Source organism: Melitaea cinxia, chromosome 17, assembly GCF_905220565.1.
Source record: "Melitaea cinxia chromosome 17, ilMelCinx1.1, whole genome shotgun sequence".
Classification (NCBI taxonomy): Eukaryota; Metazoa; Arthropoda; class Insecta; order Lepidoptera; family Nymphalidae; genus Melitaea; species Melitaea cinxia.
This window is the reverse complement of record NC_059410.1, coordinates 16091200-16110934: the sequence shown is the minus strand read 5'-3', so window position 1 is coordinate 16110934 and position 19735 is coordinate 16091200. Positions and strand designations below refer to the sequence as shown.

The 19735-nt window shown below is 33.9% G+C and overlaps 1 protein-coding gene across 1 annotated transcript in view; it reads left to right on the top strand.

Moving 5' to 3' along the window:
• The window catches only part of LOC123661653 (protein prickle-like), a 182678-nt gene that overhangs the window by 119982 nt on the left and 42961 nt on the right, over positions 1 to 19735 (top strand). The gene's annotated exons all lie outside the window — the stretch shown is intronic.

Below are 19735 nucleotides of genomic sequence, written 5' to 3'. Positions count from 1 at the left end.
ACATCTCTATGTCTATCTGTCTATCTCGCAACATAAAAATTAAAGGAAACTGACGTATCCTACATCGCGCTATCAAAGTTATCAAAGTGATTGAGTATATATATATACAAGAACCCGACAACAACCGTTGTCAGTAGCCCACCAGACATAACTCCCGTCTGGTCAGGAGATCCTCCCTTTTCAATGGTGGATAAGGGACATCACACCATTTTCGTCTCCTTCATTTAAAATATAGTACACAATAAGAAACGTGCCTTATTTTCGAAAAAAAAAGTAGCCTGGCATTGCGCCACGACTTTGTTCTTCATTTCTGTCAAATTATTCCGCAGTCCTTACTGAAATTGTATTAGAAAAGTTTTACCTAAAGTCGAAGATTACCGTTTAAATTTTTCATATTAAAATTCATATTAACTTCATCTGTATTAATGTTATAAAGATTAGATTTTGTTTTTTTTTTTTTGTAATATAATTAAATAGCTACAGGATCGATTTCAAAAATTATCTGAGTGAGTGAGTGTGAGTTTTTTGGTATCACTGAGTGAAAATTAACTAATATTTAAACGGAAGAAAACAAAAAAAAAATCTGGAACATACATACTATATTTATATACATATCGTATTTACATACATACTATATTCTTTATCAACTGTTTGTACACTTCCCTACCGCTTCTCTTTTTCTACGCTATGTTCTATGCCCAAAGGTTGTCTGGAAGGAATCGTTCTTAGCGATAAGACCGCCTTTGTACATCTTTCTTTGTATGTATCACTTTTTTTATAATGTTTCTTTGTGGTGTACAATAAAGAGTATTTATTATTATTATTATATTTTCCTTTTTCTTAAGACGTTCCCCTTACACAGTGGACTTTAAGACAAATTATACGTTTAATGTAACGACAGTATTTTATTTTCCCAAAGGTACCTTATAATTAAACTACCGCTTCCTTTGGAGTGATTCTTTGTAAATACCTTAAAAATTGTCTACCTTAAGACTCTGTCTATGCAATATGGGATTTTAATACTCTTAAAATACCCCACTAAGACTGAAGTGACCCCACTAAACGTATCAAATACATTAGATCCAAACCCATCGTACTGCTGCACCACCCAACTGAGGACACATGTCCACACATAAATAGGAAATATAAACATAGCAACATGAATACAAAACAGTAAATACCCACGGAACCGTAACACCAGATGGCACCAGCGGCTAATCGACAGTTAGAAACTTTTTGCAACAACTTGCGCCAAACTTGAAACACCTTGGACTTTGGCTCACAAAACTAAAAAAGCAATCCCTATGTCAAAGTCTCAAGGATCAAAATTCTTCTCATTTCAAACTGCAAATGATACAGTTCTCGATTCCCTTTCAATCGATACGCACCTTTCGAATTAATTTAAGCTCCTGATACCATCTGGGGTCAGACTTCGCCTTTCATATCATCTAATAACATGTTTTTTTTGTTGCAGGTAAGTCTTCTGGATCAAAGGTGATATTTTTTGCACGTACCGACGTTCAATACAAATTGCATTTACGTTATTTATTTGGATAACCAAATAAAATGGTTTACTTTTAAAATTGCAATAGAATATTTTTTTTTTATACAACTAGGTTGGCAAACAAGCGTACGGCTAACCTTATGGAAAGCGATTACCGTAGCTTATAGACGTCTGCAACACCAGAAGCATCGCAAGCGTGTTGCCGACCTAATCCCCAATTCCCCCAGGAATTCTGGTCACCTTACTCACCGACAGTAGCCTTTTGCTTGCCTTTGAGCAGGAAATTTTCTGCTGTTCCCGAACTCAGTTATATATTATAAATGTAGACATTTAATTTGTTACATATGTAACTAATAAATATCAATAAAAATATCGATATATTTTTGAGCGGAATATGATCACCAAGAAAGAAGGTAAGTTTATGACTAGAAAAATTCTATTTACACTTTCATTATATCACTAGCCGTGCTCCGGTTTCACATGCGTTGATTTGAAGAAAAAGCCTATAGCCTTCCTCGCTGGATCGGCTATCCAACACAAAAATAATTTGTCTTCGCAAAAATTTATTCTGAAATAAAAGTTTCAATTTGGAGCACGAACTCGTTTAGTCTGGCTCAACAGTCACTACCTGGGTGGTCTAGCAATATTACACCTAGGTCCTGCCTAGGATACTGTCGACGCGATTCGTTACATCCTGTTTGTAGATTAAGATTATGTTCCAGCCTAGGTCACGCATTGTGGTACCTTCCTAGAAATATAATCAAATTATAGCCGCCTTATACCTTTATGGATAAATTTCTTGCACTAACTAGGATTATACTATTAAGGGGCTACACTACCTCAGCTCCAATTCAGATTTCAGCCGTACTAAATACACATGAGAATTGAGAGCGCTTGGTTGTTCATCGCGCGAATTATATGTATTTTCTCCCCACAAACATTATCAATAGTTATTTTTTTAAAAACGCAACATATAAAATGTTCTTCATACTTATTTCAATTACCATGCTTAATCTCAAGTCCATAACTTCTATATTTACTGAGATATTAAGGTTTTAATACAAAAATAGAGGTAACTTTGCGATTTTTTTGTATCGAGAAAATTTTTTGGAATCGTGTTTTCGAAACATATGAAAGATAGTTTATGTTCTGAACTTTACCATACATAAATTTCAAACTTAAATATTCAGTAGTTTGGAAGATATGGACATCCTGGCGAGTGGAAAATAAGCAATTTGAGGTAGCATACACTCTTAATATAATAAACTAGCTGCGCTCCACGGCTTTACACACGTTAATTTGAGACAAAATAGCCTTCCTCGGTAAATGGACTATCTAACATAAAAAGAATTTTTCAATTCTAACCAGTACTTCGGGAGATTAGCGCGATAAAATAAATAAACTGTTGTATTTGAAAATAACGTTTTAGTTGCGAAATATAAGTAAGCTTTATTGAGAGAAAAGTCGTACGCGCTATCGCTAATAGTCACAGAGTAGATAAGGAAGAGACACAATACCACAGAGTACATATTACAAGAAAGATGAATACAGATTATATTATACATTGAAGAAATTTTATTACAACATAAACAAATAAACTTTTCGACTTTATAATATTTATTATATAGTAAATGGGAAAATTTGTGACGTTGAATGGATGGTTTGTTATTCTTTCACGCAAAAACTACTGAACTAGTAGTAATGAAACTTGATATGTAGGTAGCTGGAAATCCAGATTTATCCCGACATTTTCACAGAGTTAATATTTGTAGTTAATATGTTTTTCAAAACCCTAGACTAGTATAGATCGCATTCGCGTCGGATACAGCCTGTAATATCCCACTGCTGATCACTCATAATCATCATCTCTTTCTCCGCGTAGGAAAAGGTCGTAACGCTCGGACTGCCATTAACCATCTGCGATTCTGCAATTCGGCAATGTATTTTTGCGTTGCATAGTATATTTTTTTTAAGTTATGTGCTCTTATCCATAAAGTAATGACTGTATTCGGAAAACAGAAACTATAAATGAAATCCATCCTAAAAGTAATGTAAGTAGTCCTCAAAGTAAAAGTGCTTTGACTAAGACGACTAAAGAATTATGATGAGTTTTGAATGAATAAAGCACAATATTCCAATTGATTTCCACTTAGAAACAAGTCTGGAGTGATATAAAGGGGTCAGTGGATCAGCTCGCGCGTGACGCGCAGGTGCGAAGTGGCGCAACCGTAATCACTGTCTAATCGACTGTGAAATGATCGGGAATCGTCTGCAGCGGGCTGGGGATTACGAAATACTTCGAATAGCACTTCTTCCAGTAGAGCGTTCTTGACAGAGCGGTCGTGGTCACAGATGAGCGGGGGATCATCACTAGTAGTATAACATTCCATCATCCCCGTTCTTATAATGATTCTGCACTTGTGAATGTATTTTAAACAACTTCAAAAGAGGTGGAAGTTCTCAATTCGATTGTATTTTTTTTTTATTCTTTTCTTAATCGAAAGCTGGTGCTTGTCGTGCGGTCCCATTTAAATGTGATCGAGGTCTGCTGTGTACTTATTGAATTATCTCTAATAACACCTATTTACTTGACTATTTTTTCTTCGACCTACATTGTATTTGTTATGGTCTATGTAATTGAAGTTGTTTTTTGTCGTTTGCAAGCAAACACAATTACTTATACCGCTCATACTCTGGCATGGAAGGTACTGACATATCAGATCAATAACAGGTTACATTCTTTCCTGTACAAAAACGTTGAAAGTAAAGAAAATACTAAAAATGAATGATATTTATTATCCTTAAAGTCTGAAAAATCTTCCAATATAGAAGTCCAAGTGACAACGTGTGTATGTGGTAAACAAATAGGTTATTTTGAAGTATTTAAAACACGTAGTCAAGAATTGTAAGCAAGTGTTCGTAGGTCGGAAGTATGCAGTCCACTACAAAATCAGAAAAAATATATATAAACTAATATTATTAAAACGCTCTAAAGCCAGAAACGAAGCGAGTTATCGAAGCTGTAACTTCCGAGAACTAATTATTATAATAATAAAAACTATAAAGCAAGTAATTTTGGAAATAGCGAAAACATTTCGAATACATAGCATTCATTTAATGAGCCATTACGTGTATTTAATCGGATTTCATTTTCGTGTAATATTTCGACTAATTGGTTAAGAATTCGGTAAATTCCCGATATGTTAAGAAATTTACGGCGCAATTCTTATAATTTAAGCTCATTAATGCTTGTTAATGTTTAGGCTTTTGGCGCGGTGACCACGAGTCACGTCAGCGGGCGCTAAGTGCGGCGGAATTGTGGGTAGATTATTAAATTGGCGGTCGACATGCTCGCGACTGGCGACTCGCCACTGGCGTAATCGGTCTACAATCAATGATTTTAGTTTTTAACCGACTTCAAAAAAAGGAGGAGGTTACTCAATTCGACCGTATATATTTTGTTTTTTTTTTTATGTATGTTCGGGGATAACTCTGTCGTTTATGAACCGATTTTGATAATTCTTTTTTTGTTGGAAAGAAGATATCCCTAGTTTGGTACCCTTATAAGGAAACCAGGATCTGATGATGGGATCCCAGAGAAATCGAGGGAAACTCTCGAAAATCCGCATAACTTTTTACTGTGTGTACCGATTTTGATAATTTTTAATTTAATCGAAAGCCGATGTTTATCATGCGGCCATGTTTAAATTTCATCGAGATCTGATTACAAATTTTGGAGTAATATTTGATAATGCGTATTTACTTGACTATTTTTTCGTCTACCTACCTTGTATTACTTGTCGATATAATTGAAGTCGGTTTTTCTTCGTTTGCCTGTAAACACAATTATCGTTGCTAATAGTAGTACAGTTCTCGTAGTCTTAATGTTTTAATTATTCTAAATGACATAACAGAATACTTTTATAACTTTATCCTCAGTGATTTTATGTCCATATTGAACTATTGACACCGCAATGTTAGCTTACGCAATAAATTAGTCGGGTTTAATTTTAATCGTATTGCCTAAAAACTATTGTCGAAGTTTGTAGGCTTTAAAACAATATATTAAAGTTTTATGTTAAATCAAAGTTTTTGCTGGAAATAAAACTGACCGATCAATTAATTACTATGCAGTAGTAATATTTGAAAACGTTGTGACCTGATGAGTTTCTTTCTAGATCTTCTCAGCAGTATCCACGTCGAGGATCCGATAGTAATTTTACAATAACAGAAAGTATTTTAAAGCCTCCCGAATCAGCTAATCCAAGAAAAAATACTTTATTCAAATAAGCTTTAAAAGCTCCTTCGAATCGTCATTACAAATTAAGTTATTAATTACGGTTGAAAGTAAAGCTACCACCGATTCGGAATGTAAATTCCGCAGAGAAGAATTAACAAGAACTACGCAGTAACTCTTAAAAAATACTATATTTTTATATAAATTTGGTATTTTTTTTATCTAAACAAAATAAATAAAATTAAAGTGACTGTTTTGTAATATTAAAATAACCACTTTTTACTAAATGCGTATGGATGTATACACGTTACATATACCAAAATAACATTTTTTTACAATTTTTGTCTGTCTGTCTGTTTGTACCGGGTAATCTCTGAAACGGCTGAGCCAATTTTGACGGAACTTTCACTGGCAGATAGCTAATGTAAGGAGTGACTTAGGCTACTTTTATTTATTTATTTTTTTGTAACTCTGCGAACTAAAGAATATATTTTACGCGGACGAAGTCGCGGGCACAGCTAGTATTAAATAATTTCTAAATTGTTCATTAGAATAAGTACGAACTCGATCGAATTTTAGTTCCAAATCTTTGCGTTCCAGCGTTGCATATCTCTCTGCCTGTTTTCGTATATTACATAATAACATTATATGTAAAATTATTCATTTATTCACACATAACACGGAGAGTAATCATCCCGATTCCTCAATCAGTCGGTAATCGTTTTGTTTACAACATCAAAACTAAAAACGCGATGTTTTTCGGGATACGTTATGAGGAAATCGTTGGATTTGATAATTTAAGAGCAATTTGTTTAAATCATTGAATATTACATAAGAAAGTGTTGTGCTCCGCTCCTTCCTTCCGAAAATATATATACAAATGAAAAAACGATACTTACATTCCTTTTTTAATATAATAATAATAATAATACTCGTTATTCTACACCATTAAAAGAAACAACAAAAACAAACATAAAATGAAAGATGTACGGCGGTCTTATCGCTGAAAGAGCGATCTCTTCCAAACAACCTTTGGGTATAGGACACGAAATAGAAACTGCAGTTAGAAAGTAATTAAATAATTGGTGTGCGAATTAGAATATTTGAATAAAGTACAAAAAGATAATATATAATAATAAACATACATAATACTTACATATATTATTGTGTTTGACTAATTCAAAAAATCAAAATCAAAATTAGCTTTATTCAAATAGGCTCCAAGAGCACTTTCGAATCGTCATTTTACAAATTAAAACTTTAAAAATTAATTATTATTAATTATTGCTAAAGCGTATTCGGTGCAGGATTACATGAATGATAAAGATGTGTGGACTTAGTGACTCTGTATTTCATGCAAGATATTTATTTGTTTTAAAACGCAGTTCATTTTTTTTTTTAAATAGTAACAGTTCTTCGCTGCAGAATGGTCATTCCGAATCGGTGGTAGCTTCACATTTTACGATGGTAAAATTTGAGTTTAAAAGATGACGATTCGAAGATGAATTTAAATTGATTATAGGGTATTATTTATATCAAACTAGCTGACTCCACAAACTTCGTGCCGCCATTTTATTTTGTAAAATCCAAATAGCTGTTTATATCATCATTACAGCATATACAGTCCACTGCTGGACATAGGCCTCCACAATTTTACGCCAAAAATAACGTGAACTCATGTGTTTTGCCCATAGTCACCACGCTGGGCAGGCGGGTTGGTGACCGCAGTACTGGCTTTGTCGCACCGAAGACGCTGCTGCCGTCTTCAGCCTGTGTATTTCAAAGCCAGCAGTTGGATGGTTATCCCGCCATCGATCGGCTTCTTAAGTTCCAAGGTGGTTGTGGAACCTTGTTATCCCTTAGTCGCCTCTTACGACACCCACGGGAAAAGAGGGGGTGGCTAAATTCTTTAGTGCCATAGCCACACAGCACTGATTATATATTTTTTTTTAATTATCTTTTAGCTGACAATAACGAACATTAAAAAATATCGGGGTTCTATCGTTCGGGTTTATAATAATAATGATAATTTATTTCAGATTTTCATCCATAAAAATTGTTAGTAACATTTTAAAACTTAAAAATTAATGTACGACATAGTTACACAATTCGGTCTTTTGTAAAGCTGCACCCACCGATACATCAGTGGCGAGTCCCATAGAATTTAACGCATATATATATATAGAAGGTAGAAATAGATAACTACATAAATGTTATCTTTTAAAACTATTTGTATACTTTGAACCTTTACGTCTTTACTGAACATGTTGTTCTTTAAGAAAAAATTCTTAAAACTATAAAACATAAAAAATAGCTCCATTTATAAAACCGCAGTCATGAAATATCGTTATCGCCTAACTATTTAGTTATTTAGCCTATTTTATAATTTATATAAGAATTAAGGACGACCGACTTAATTTTACCGTCGACAAACTCTACATTCCCTACTTTTTATATTGAAACTGTTGTTTTCCGACTGAAAATGTTTTTGGTCTCGTTATAATGAGTGATTCACACTTTAAATGGGTCAATCCATTATCTGCCGATCTGATAAGGGCTGGTGTTTTGTTTTTGTTTGTTTTAATCGAGGGTGTTACATTCCGATAGGGACTTTGATGTACGATGAAGGAGTCTTGGAGACGGTATATGTATTTCTTTAGCGACGAATTTTATTTTATAGGAACTTGTGATATGTAGTTTGTTTATCACGTTATTATTATTGTTATAATCCAGATTTTTTATTCATAATTCCTTTTTTAGTAAATGCAGTTTTAAAATCTAGAATTGAGAAACAAAGAAATTGATTGTCTGTAAAGTTGGTTTACGGACGATAGTTAAACGTGACAACGTCATAACAAAATATCTCCTCGGACGCATAGGCCAATCGGCTGCACGAGAGATAGATGCGGCGCAAGTGTACAATGAGCGTAACGGGACAATGAGTCGTTCTTTTTCGTACATGCAGCCGTCGTTTATCAATTTATTAGACGCTGTCAAGTCAAAACTACAAAGAATTAAAAACGAATGTTAGAGTACAGCTTTTAAAATTATTTAAATGGCTTAACCAAAAACACAAACCAAATCCTTAAAAAGAGGAAAAGACAACAATCCAAATTCATTTCCATAAACAACAGTTTGATAAAAAAAGAACAAAAATATCAATATAACGCATCCAAATAATTTTAAATCGATGTTTTTCTCGGAACACAATACAATGATTGTCGCTTAGTATCGCGCTCGGACCTGCGCTGGCGTAAAAAAGGAAAAAAGCGTCAGTGGTCATATGAGCGCCCAAACGCCGAGGCGCCAGCGGTATGGCGACACAGACCTGTCGTCACTGGAAAAGATATTTCACTCTGGGAATATTTGTTCTTTACCAAAAAAAAGGTATAAATGATTGGTATAAGGTTGTTCCTCGCCTCAACCTTCCACCCTTGCACTACCTCTTTGCTAAGTTTATGGTATAAAGTGACATTGTTTTATAAGAAAAAAAAATATGTCAAAAAGAAATAATAAAAAATAGTCATTTCGGCTATATCTCTTGGCAAATAATTTTGAAATATAAACCAACAAATACTTATTAGTTTTTTTTACTCAACATTTGATTTTAATGGTACTTGCTTAAAGAAATAAAAGGGTAAGAATCCTACTTTATTTATAATAAAGAGGTTTCTTTCACGAACCTGAAAAATATACAAACAATATTAAGACAGTACTCGTGAACTGAATAAAACCACAATCAAATTAAGAATTTTTTTTTTTTTTGTAATGTAATGAAGATAATAAATCTTATTTTCCATTAAAATAAAAGTTTTTTTTGTGATAAAATGACAATTCCACGTTCTCTGTATCCCTGTACATCACACTCAGGGGCCAGGCGCCATCTTATCAAGCGATTCCGGTGGTCAGATGGTCGTGAGATCCGAGATTACTCCATTTAATTTACGATAACGCACCGATACCACTAAACGTAGCCCGACAGTTCTCGCCTCGCGAAATTTACTGTCGAAGCATTTGTTACTTAAAAACTACAGATTATAGATATCTGTTCTGAGATTTAGTGCCTCCGAAAGCCGACATGGTCACACGTAGTCGGCAAACGTTACTGGACGTTTAGGGTTTGACGAGTTCATTTACGGACGTGACAAAATTTATGGATGTGTCAAAATTTATGAACGTGTCAAAATATTATCGTCAAGTTTTGACAGTGAAAAAATTACAAATGTTTAATACTCAAATTACTACTTTGAAGTTTATAAGTTATATAATATAATTAATAATTAAGTTTTAAGATCTGAATATCTAAAGATAACAAGATTTTTTAAGCTGTCCAACTACATAGCTAACTTATAACAACGATAAACAAAAGTAAAGAAACAAATTAAAAAAATAACGTTTTAAAAGTTTCCTTGAGGATAGACTATTTTTATTTCCCGAAATTAATGAATTTTTCAAATAAGTTTACCGTCGCAATGTCGATAAATCAACAAGTGACCTAAAGAGAAATTTTTCAGTTGCGTACAAAAATGTTGTTTCAGATCTAAGATTACTTTAAACTTGAAAGTCATTATGACATTAATCACAAAATGAAATTCTTGAAAAATTATGTAATTTTAACACAATTTAATTAGAACTAAAAATATTTGTTGAAAAATGTAGAAGTTGTTTTGCTTCAATCTTGTTTTTTTTTCTCTTACACAAAAGAAACCATGGCAGCCAACAAACCAACCATAATGCATATCAACTACTGCAACACCAATAGTCACATCGCCATCTTTCATAGCCTATGGTAAAACTCTAGTTAATTTAATTTTACAATAATTAAAAGAATTATTAATTACAAACAAACAAATCATTAATTTTTTCGATACATATCGCTATAAATATCTAGTTAAACGCCACGGCCACAAAAATATCAGTAGGGCCTTACAAATATTTGTCATGACCAAGAATCGAATTTTACGATCGCTAGCGCATCGAAATTAACTGTGACGGATTTTGCTGTATTTTTTCTAATCTATTTCAGTTTGGGTTCCTGGTTGATGTGATACACGACGCTTACCAAGTTGTTTGAGATATCACAATTGATATAATGCGGTATAAAGTAAAATGAGCTATTCAAATATCAACGACTTCCGAAAACAATGTTTTAAATTAAATTTTGAACAATACAATAAGAATTATGTATTGATAATCTGCTATTGTTCACAGCTTTCATTCAAAATGTAATTGGTATTCCGTTGAAGATTCCGTGTGGATTTGTATTAATTGCTTGTATTTCTCAAATCTGAAGTAACTTTGCTGTAAAACAGACGTTAGGTAATTAGCGTCTTGCTCCAACCTGCAGTTGAGCAGCGTGGGGGATTAAGCTCCGACTCTTCTCTCCGAACTGTTTCTTCGGTTTTTTAATTAAATTTATCTAAGAAATAAGTTACAGATATGCTTTATTACTAGACAAAGCATGCTCTAAGGGTCTATTTCACCTCAACTAAAATTCAAACTTTTGCTTATTAGTTTGTAGGAAATATGTAGATAATAAAGTATAGTTTCATATCTATTAGATACCGTTATACGTCAGATAGATTTATTAACGACCGTTGAAACAGACCCACATTAATATACTTTTGTCTTTCTGTCTGTTCGTGACAAACTCTAATATTTGTGATTGCTCGCAAACGAAAAAAACCGACTTCAATTATAAGTAATACAACGTAAGTAGATGAAAAAAATTAACAAACGCACTAGTCGTCACTACGATTTTCGCCCTCGAAATCTCTGGGATTCCATCATCAGATCCTGTTTTCGTGGTACACTTAGGATATCTGCTCTATATAAAAGAATTACCAAAATCGGTTTATAAGCGACGAAGTTATCCCAAACATACATAAATATATATATACGGTCGAATTGAGTAACCTCTTCCTTTTTTGAAATCGGTTTAAAAACTACTTAATGAATTCCCATGCGTTTTTTATCAAGGCAAACAAATCTTAGGAAGGTTTTAGTATATAATTTGTTAAGATTTAAACACTTGATTCAATTTCTGAAACCGAGTAATACTTTAAAATATATGCACTATAAACAGATAAAAAAGCCTAATTTTAATAGTTTGAACTAATATTATAAAGCTAAAGAGTTTAAGTACTCTAATCTCAATAACTATACTGTTCCGAATTAAAAATTAATTTTTGTTAGTCCATGTACCGAGGAAGGCTTATCTATCTATCGGCTATATACAATTATTTAGTTCAATGTTTACTCAGATTAACGCTAATGAAACGGTAGGGAACGGCTAGTATTATTATATTTGTGATTATATTCTCATCATGGTCATAGAACATGTGTTAGTGACGCGCGGATTCATTTGCATCGGCATCCGTTACTCGGAGGATACAGGTTCACTTCCGAACTAGACAATTGGCAATTGTGACTAATCGTCACTAACCTCTGATGTCATATCTGTCTCCCTGCCTCCGTGCCCTGTCTACATCTTAACTTGAAATACCTTGGATAGAATTGAAGATTTGAATCAGAGAAAGCATTGTTGAAATGAATTATTAGTTAAACAGTAAATTTGACATTTTTTTTAATTAATCTAATATATAAAATTCTCGTGTCGCGGTGTTTATAGTTAAACTCCTCCGAAACGGCTTGACCGATTCTCATGAAATTTTGTGTGCATATCGGGTAGGTCTGAGAATCGACCAACATCTATTTTTTCATATCCCTAAGTTATAAGGGGAGGGGATCAAGGAGGTTAATAACATATATGGCAAAACAACGTTTGCGGGGTCAGCTAGTATTTTATATATAATAATAAATATCTTTATATAGACGCCACGTTGGCGCAACGATCACAGCCATGGATTGTACCTGTTGCGCTGGCGGTTGCGGGTTCGATCCCCGCACATGACAAACATTTGTATTGGCCATACAGATGTTTGCCGTGGCCTGGATGTTTGTGCGGTCCTTGTGGATCTCCCTACCGTGCCTCGGAGAGCACGTTAAGCCGTCGGTCCCGTTTGTTATCATGTACACCTGATAGCGATCGTTACTCATAGTAGGAAATATATCTGCCAACCCGCATTGGAGCAGCGTGGTGGATTAAGCTCTGATCCTTCTCCTACATGGGGAAAGAGGCCTATACTCATTAATGGGATATTATAGGCTGAAGCGTAGTAAATATCTTATAACACCACACACACACGTCTGCTCCTAACGTAAGCCACTTAATGCTTGTGTTATAGGTAACAGCCGACTGGTATATTATAATGTAAAGTTATAATAGGCATGTTGACATTAATTTTTTTAAATTAAATGTGTGTATGTTGAAGTACAGTATTTTATAATAAATAATAAAACAAATTAACGATTTATTCTCAACGGTCCCTAGTAGGATTAGAATTATGGTTTCCGAAAATACGTCACCTAAACATAATCGTTCCTATTAAACATTCGTATCTTAACAGACTGCTTTCAAGGATTTTTCGAAAATGATTCAATATTTCTTAGTTAACTAATCTTTAAGTAAAACAATAAAAATATCTATTTTAAGTACAAAGTTATTCTAATTCTATTTTACATGAAGACATTTTAAGATGTCAAGTGGCTAATTCGTACCGCTAAGTGGGTTCGAATCCTGAGTCAGTTCCGGTGCAGCTACGTCACTACACCGACGGAAACGATATAGCTGACATCCTTTTAGTGTTATTCAGACTTTACTTATTTAGCGTGGTTTTTTTTTATAAAATGTTTCTTTTACTGTAGTTGGTAAAATTTGTAAATGCATATTAATTAAATTGCGTGTTGACAATTTTTCAGTTTCTTCCCTGTTCTTTATAGCAGGGTAATATAATCTGATAATATGCGAGAAGATTTGAACTTCATTCTTTATCAAGTCTTTATTTTTATATAATTAGGTCGGCAACAAGCGTACGGCTGATGATAAGCGGTTACCGTAATCCATAATCCTTCTGGTCATCTTAATTACCACAGGAACACAACATTACTTGAAAACAGTATTATTTAGCTGCGATCTTCTGTAAGGTTGAGGTACTTCCCCAGTCAGGCTGCTCCAGATTTTGAGCAGGATATTTCCTGCTGCCCTACCTCAGTTATATCTTTATAATAACAACCAGACCAATGGCTTTACCTACATACTTTCCTAGGCACCCATGGACACGTAGTTGTGGATATCCATAGGATTGTAACTTACTAGGATCATCTACTAATTATCGAACACATTGCTTATTACGCTGGTTCCATTTTCATTAATGGTAAATAATTTTATAGGTCTAACCTATACCCATACCTACCGATAGCCATTTGTACTTGTTTCCAAATCGCTGACGTTGATGATAAAATAGATCACACATGTACAATGTACATATACACATTACGACCTTTTTTGAATACAATGACTTCCCTAAAAAGACAATCATTATCAGGTGCTCAAGGTATCAGCCGGCGCGTGCTAATATCAACTACACAAAAAAAGTTATCAATGAATTTGTACGTGGGGTGTCATCGGGACCCCGAGACTGATAACGAGGGTGGACAAACAATTGATAAGATTGTCACGTGCCGCAAGGTGCACCCTAAAACGCTTTCACACGGAACGCGTTTCAGCGTCAATTTACTTAGTTTGGTGTGTACCTCCATGTTTAAAAAAAAAAAAAAAAAAATTGCAAAAAGTTTTCATGTATATCAATAGAATCCAAATTTCGAATAAGTGTTACATAAACTATTTATTACAGTACACGGACGATTCAAAATTTATTTTTGAAGTTACGCCCAAAAGCATTCATAAACATATTAATATTATGGTATATTTATTTTTATTTACATTCAGACCGTAGATGTTTCTGTTATAAAAATGTTAATCTAAAGACTGTATCTTAGTTTAAGTTTAAGAAGCCTTAAAGACCTGTTTTATCTCCTGACGATAATCCCTATATATCGACGATAACACCCATCAGTAACCTATTTGTATATAGGTTGATAACTTCAACAGATAAAAAATAACGTAAGCTTTGATTTGATTGCGACAACGCAATCAATATGTATCGTGCCTTAGTTCGGAGATTAGAATGACAAATATTATTTTTTTACGTGTCAAAGAAACTCCTGTTTTTCATTAATAAGTCAAAGAACCTCTGTGTTTTTTTTATATTTATATTTTTTGATTATGCAGGTGTAGTGACTTGACAATGTTAGTTTTTTCTCGTATGTAAATTGTGGATGTGTGCATCAGTATTTATGCATTTTGACTCAAGATTAATTAACAATAATTATTTAGATAAGGAAAATTAATCTTTCGATTATTTAAATATTGATTTAATGATATTTTATACTCTTATACAGATCAAAATTAGAAAACGAGTTGGTTGGTTGCTGCAGTAGTCACAATACATGACTGTTATTCTGTGAGTTAGTGGTTCCGAGTTTGATCCTTGCTCATGACTGACGTTTATAAACCGATTATTTTACTTTTGAATTTGGAAAGATTTTTTTTTTTTTTTTGAGAATCAACGTCGTATCAATCATCGTAATTGTCACCCTGCCACAGATAATGATGAAATAATACAGTTTTATATAAATGCTCATAGCATCATAAAATATATCACATCACTTATTTAATTAGAAAAGACAGTAAATGGACCATTAATCGTAATTTTTACCTGATTTAAACAATACCCTGTCATATAATATAATGTCATATCGTAGAGCGCAGCAAGAAATTTCCCGCTCAAAATATGGAGCAGCTCGACAGAGGAAGTATCTCGACCTTACAGAAGACCAAAGATAAATAATACAATTTCAAGCAATGTTGTTTTCCTGTTTTTGAGTAAGGTGACCAGAGCTCCAGGGGGGATTAGGGATAGGGTCGGCAACGCGTTTGTTGCAGACGTCTATAAGCTACGATAATCGCGTATCATCAGGTGAGCCGTACGCTTGTTTGCTGAACTAGTTATTAAAGAAAAAAAAAAAGAATAAAAATCATTTCCTAATTCATTCTTATTTGTGAAATAAAGGTACCTATATATAGGTACAACAGAATTTAACGTTCAACATAATGACCTCGTCTTTTTTCGCTCGGTTAACAGTTTAGAAGGTACCATACCGAGTTATATTATAACGTTTTAATTTCATGCCTGATCTACACGGCCTCTGGTAGTACTTTAAGGGCCTGTGTCACCGGTAGTAGATTACACTATTCGACAGATATCTGTTTGATAGAATAGATTAATTTTTTTCCTATATTATGCTTTTTACCATCGATCGAGCCTACTTCTGTATAACCTTCCAATGCTATTTTCTTAGCCCTTAAAAATATCGACAAAGTGAAATATTAACACTACCGCATACTACTAAAGAACCGCTGATGGAAACGAATTATTTTTTTCGTAAAATGTTTTTTATTGTAAATTATAGCCGTCGTTACGCACTTCCAAACAGTATCATGCGGAACGACTCTATCAAAGTCGCTCGTCTATTTAAATAAAGACAAATTTTAAAAAGTGCTAGGATTTTTTTCTCATGCGGAATACGATCTGTTATATCCACAAAATTTAAAGGAATACAGTTAGGAGTCAAACATGAGATATTTCATTCGTTAATATGAATTTAAAAGTTTTAATTTAATAATTGAGGAGATAAAGGTCCCAATGACTTATTCTAAAACCCGCTGTTAAAATATATTCGTAACTTATTTGCTAGATAAACTTTATCTAAACACGGTAAAACCGGACTTAGGCCTCCCCGAATAACAAATATTTACATCAATAATTTGCCACGTTAGCGTACATTTAGTGCAAATTTCACGTTGAATTACCGTGAAATATATAAATCGGAATAGAATAGGGTTATTTATTCGCATTAAAACTATTAAGACGTATAATTGTGGTTGTTCCCAAACAAAAAAAACTGACTTCAATTATATCGACAAGTAATAAAATGAAAACATAATCAACGTAGTCGAAGACGATTAAATAGGTTTTGAAGTAAAACTTCTTTATTCCCGCTTGACTTGGGGAGTAAGCTAACGAATGCGTGACGAGAGCGTTATGAAAAGTGTGATCGGGCAAGGCGGACGGAGTAAGAGAGAGAGGTGTGAAAACACATTTTCTTTCTCGCTTTCTCTCATAACCAATTACGTTTCGTACATCTAAGACACAGTTCAGGCCTATTGTGCAGAAGTTTTACTTCAGTCGTGTGGTCTAAAGCACGCTCGTTTTTTTTACATAGCTAGCTCGGTAAACAAGCGTACGGCTCACCTGATGGTAAGCGACTACCGTAGCCTATAGACGCCTGCAATGTCTAGACATGACTTGCGATGCTATCAGAAGAATCGCAAGCACATTGCCGACCCTATCCCCAATTCCCCCCATGAACTACAGAGAAATAGAATACGAAATAGCTGCACATTATTAGGGATATCTCAATAACTACTCGTTATATAGTGGTCAAATTTAATAAATAAAGAATCACTAAAATATGTACGCTTAGTTGAAGAGATTGCTTTAAATATACAGTCGAATTGAGAAACCGTCCTTTTTATAGTCGGATAAAAATTGATATTACTAAAAAAAAATATTTACTATGATCGCCAAGTGCCAAATCATCGTAAACTTGACAACAACTAACGAGAATAAATAAATATCCCCTCAGCAGATACATGACACATAAAACATTCAAAGAAATTAACCACAAATCTAATAGATGTCGCTACTTACACTTGACGTTCAGTTGTTTTCATTTTATTATTAATCAAACCATGTTTAAAAAATTAAAAATTATGAACAGCCAGTAACAACCAAAGAGGTTTGATATTAAAGATTTAAAAAAACATAGAACTCAAAACTAAATTCAATCAACAAAAGAGAAACTACGATAAAGCAAACATAGAAATCAATTCATCTTTTACAATTATTTTTATCGTTTCATCTTCCCACGTCCGTCACTCGCACAATACCCGTACTTAACTATACTTACCTACAATTTCACCTAAACAAACAACTTTACTTGCAATTCGAGTTAATTTAACGGATTGACAATCGCGTGAATCAGGAAATATGCGATTATTTCATAACTGACGGTCAGTTTGTATTACGTATATATGACGTCCGTTGCCTAAAACACTACGCATTAAGTAGCCCACCTTAAAAACAGACGACCGTTCGTATGTTAAATATATTTATTTAAAAAAAATAAATCATTAAAACATATTCCTTAATAAATTGCCATAAATATTTGCATATGAAACACTTAAGTATATCCTAGGCTTTATATTTGAGGCATTTCCATTCCACATACAGGCATTGCGTAAAAACGACAAAAAAATTATAATGAATCAGTGTAGTATTTATTCGCTTTTATTGGCTGTTGCTCGAGGGGCCCGGTTTCAATTTCCACAGAAAAAAAATGTTTGGATTGACCATCCATACATGTTTGTCACGGCCTACGTACCTATTTGTATTTGTTTTGTATGTATTTCCGGACTCCTAACACAGAATTCACCCTACTGAAGGTCCATTACATAAAAGAAAATAAATGAAGTTATATCAGTCGGCTGTTATCTATAAAGAAAGCATTAAGTTGCTTACCTTAGGAATAGACAACCGCGTGTGTATTTCATACAAAATAATTGTGTTTGCCAGCAAAGTATTACAGACAAGTAATACAAGATACAGCGTAAGTAGACGAAAAAAAATAACAAACGCACTAGTTGCCACTACGATTTTCGAAGATTCCGATCGATTTCACTGGGATACCCTCATCAGATTCTGGTTTCCTTATCACGGTACTACCCTTGAGATATCTCCTTTCCAACAAAAAAGGAATCAGCAAAATCGATTCATAAACGACGAAGTTATCTCCGAACACACATAAAAGACGCCGCGTTGGCGCAACGGTTACAGCCATGGATTGTACCTGTTGCGCTGGCGGTTGCGGGTTCGATCCCCGCACATGACAAACATTTGTATTGGCCATACAGGTGTTTGCCGTGGTCTGGGTGTTTGTGCAGTCCTTGTGGGTCTCCCCACCGTGCCTCGGAGAGCACGTTAAGCCGTCGGTCCCGGTTGTTATCATGTACACCTGATAGCGATCGTTACTCATAGTAGGGAATATATCCGCAAACCCGCATTGGAGCAGCGTGGTGGGTTAAGCTCTGATCCTTCTCCTACATGGGGAAAGAGGCCTATGCCCAGTAGTGGGATATTACAGGCTGAAGCGACACATAATATATATATATATATATATATATTATGTGTCGCTTTATATATATATATATATATATATACGGTCGAATTGAGAAACCTCCTAAAAAATGACTGTGAAACGCTTAAAACAAAATATCGAACGAAATTAAAAACAAATGCAAGAAAAATTAGGGTACAAACAAACGACATGATGATTGACAATTGTATAATCACATCAAACAGTAATACCATTACGTCTTTACCTTACCCAGCTTAATTACCCCTAATGCTGATACCCATTGAGATGTATCGACAGAATTTTACGCCCCATTTCACAATAAGGGCCGACCGAAATCTGGCAAACATGTATGATGGATGGAGCGGCGACCACAAAGGACGTAGGTTTTACCTTCGTCCCTTTGTCCTGTGGAATTGAAGGGACATCCCCCGGAACTGTATCTCATGTCCGAGAGTAAATATTTATTTAGTATTACTGACATACTTATATAATAAATAATAATGTATCATTGTCAGTTTAAAATAAATTCCACTTAAAATATTGTTCAAAAGATTTGTTCATTTGTAAGAAATAATATTCTCATTTGTTTTCTAATAATGATTTACCATTTGAAAATTAAACACAGAATTTGCTACTATATAACATAAGGCTATATCAACACAGATCAGATCTACTGAGAGATATACGTTACAGAGTATCCTTAATTATAAAATTAAAAAAAAAAACAACATATTGGGAAATACTGACATATTTCAAAAAAATATATACTATCA